The sequence below is a fragment of the Nannobrachium achirus genome, assembly GCF_963921795.1.
Source record: "Nannobrachium achirus genome assembly, chromosome: 8".
NCBI classification, from domain to species: domain Eukaryota; kingdom Metazoa; phylum Chordata; class Actinopteri; order Myctophiformes; family Myctophidae; genus Nannobrachium; species Nannobrachium achirus.
In genome coordinates, this window is record NC_137817.1 from 37,875,998 (window position 1) to 37,878,478 (window position 2,481).

The following is a 2,481-nucleotide window of genomic DNA, read 5'->3' on the forward strand; positions in this document are numbered from 1 at the left end:
GAAAGTGTATTTATTCTTATGTGTTGCAGTACAAACACTAAGAAGTGAATACAATTAAATTGTTGTGCACACACATAATAATGTACATAATTGCTTATTTATTTTTGAAGAATCACATTTCCCATCTTCTATAATTGCTGAAATTCAGCCATATAAAATAATCAGTCAGTAATATCAGAGTCATTACATAATAGTTCTATAGTATTTGCATGAATGTACAAGACTGACAAGATTTCATCAATGTCTCACAGAGAGAATACATTTTAAACTAAATACTTTCTGAATATTCAAAAACTCAAATTAGTCTTTGGATGTTCTTGTGATTCAGAGGAATATACAAACAGCAGTCAAATGGCTTGATTTAAACAGATACGTGACTGAAAATAAACCTGTCAATCAACTGTCCATATCCACTAAATAAAAACAAACCTTTTCATGTTATGCTGAGATTTAATCAGTGTGATTGACAGGAGAGATGATCAGAGGAGCAGAGTTTGTACCCCCATCATTACTTCCAGTACCGAAGTATGGATAGAGTTTCTCAGTGAAGGTGCAGCCAGTGAAAGAGTAGAGATTAACTCTAGCCTCCACATCATAAAAGGAGACCACACCCTCCTCATAATCCACAAACACTCCCACTTTCTGGACCTCCTGTTTTACAGAGAGGAGGACAGTAGGGCCAGCAGCAGCCTGGTACTTATTTCCATTCCTCAACACTATAGTCCAGTAACCATTGTTGGTGGTCAGTGAGATGTTTACCTTCCTGTTGATGGACTCTCTGACCACTCCTAAACTCCACTTAGTCTTCCCTGTAACCTGAATCTCATAGTAAAACCTTCCTGATGAGTATCTTTGTTTTCCTAAAACACTGCCACATTGAGAGAATCTCTCTTTGTTGTTTGGGAGATTCTTCTTCACAGCTCCATGACTCACTTGTTTTCCATCCTCAGACAGGATGAGTTCGCAGTGTGCTGTATCAGGGTCCAGAGTCACATCCACTGCATATTGCTGGATCCTCCTCAGCTCAGCATCACGCAGCTTCTCCATCTCTTGACTGAGTGTCTTCTCCAGCTGAGTCACAGCTGTCCTCACAGTCCCTATATATGAAGACTGATGGACATTGACCTTTGACCAGTCCTTGGTGGGTCTCCACCCAGTGTTGCTGGATGTGAAGTTCTTGAGGAGGTGGAGGTGGTCTTCGGTGAGTGAGAACTGCTTCAGCTCAGAGCTTCTCTTCTTTAACTCAGTGATTTCCTGTTGCAGCTCTTTAATGAGGCCTTCAGCCTGTTTCTCTGTTGTTTTCTGCTTCTCTTCAATCACATCAATGACCTCAGCCTGGCTTCTCTCAATACAGCTGATCAGAGCATTGAAGACCTGCACACTGTCTGCTATCTCTCTGTCTGCGTCTTTATGGCTGAGCTGTACTGAGTGTTTGACCTCCTGAATCTTCACTTGTCTCTCCTGGATCATCTGCTGAACTTCAGTCTCTGTCTTTCCCAGCTCCGCCTTTTTCCCTTCATATGCCTCTTTCATAGATACAATTTGATGTAACTTGTGGTCTGACTCAGTGCACGTCTGACAAACACACATGTGGTCAGTCTTACAGAAGCGCTCCAGAGGTTTGTCATGTTTCTGACACATATAATCTTCCAGGTTCTTTACGGGGTTGATTAGTGTGTGTCGTTTTAATGCTGAGACTGTGTGATGGCGCTCCAGGTGAGTCTCACAGTAAGAGGTCAGACACACCAGGCAGGACTTCACAGCCTTGAGCTTGTTCTCAATACAGATGTCACAGGAGACTTCATCTGGTTCAGCAGGCTCTGGGCTTGTGGCTGAAGTAGTTTTCAGCTGCTTTGTCTTCCTGAACTGGTCAGCCATCTCGGCAAGGACTTTATTAACAGAGAACTTTGGTCTCTTATCGAAGGTTTCGTTGCATAGTGGACACTGACACACATCACTGCTGTCCCAGTAATGTGTGATACAGGTTGTTGCAGTAGTTGTGTCCACATGGAGTGGTGATTGGATCAGTGAATACATCCAGACAGATGGAACACAGGAACTGCTCTTCAGACAGGATACTGCTGGCACACGCCATTTCTACACACTGAGAATAAAAAGTGAAAGAAATGTAGATCTAGAATTATACACAGCTTAATGTTTATGAACCAATCTGAGAAGGATTGTATTGGAGTAGAGCAATGTTGACAGTCAGTCAGGGCCGTATTTACGCATATAGGCAATACTATAATATAGTATCTATGCTATAGCACATACTGTAGGCATGTGCCTATAGGCACATGCCTACAGTATGTGCTATAGCATAGATAGACAGACAGCACATACTGTAGGTCTTTTTCTTTGTGTAAAGACACAAAGATACAAGCCTACTGGGAAATCTAACTTTTTTTAATGAAAACATACGGCTTACGACTACGAGGGAGGGGGGATCAGGCTTTGACTAGGGCACATCCTAACCCTAGC

At 42.3% G+C, this 2,481-nt stretch overlaps 1 pseudogene across 1 annotated transcript; it reads right to left on the reverse strand.

The window, feature by feature from the left end:
• Window positions 1-450: 450 nt before the first annotated feature.
• LOC308289292 (zinc finger protein RFP-like) lies at window positions 451-2,095 on the reverse strand (annotated as a pseudogene). The gene has a single exon. The product of its transcript is annotated as a zinc finger protein RFP-like (transcript).
• Between the last annotated feature and the right edge of the window lie 386 nt (window positions 2,096-2,481).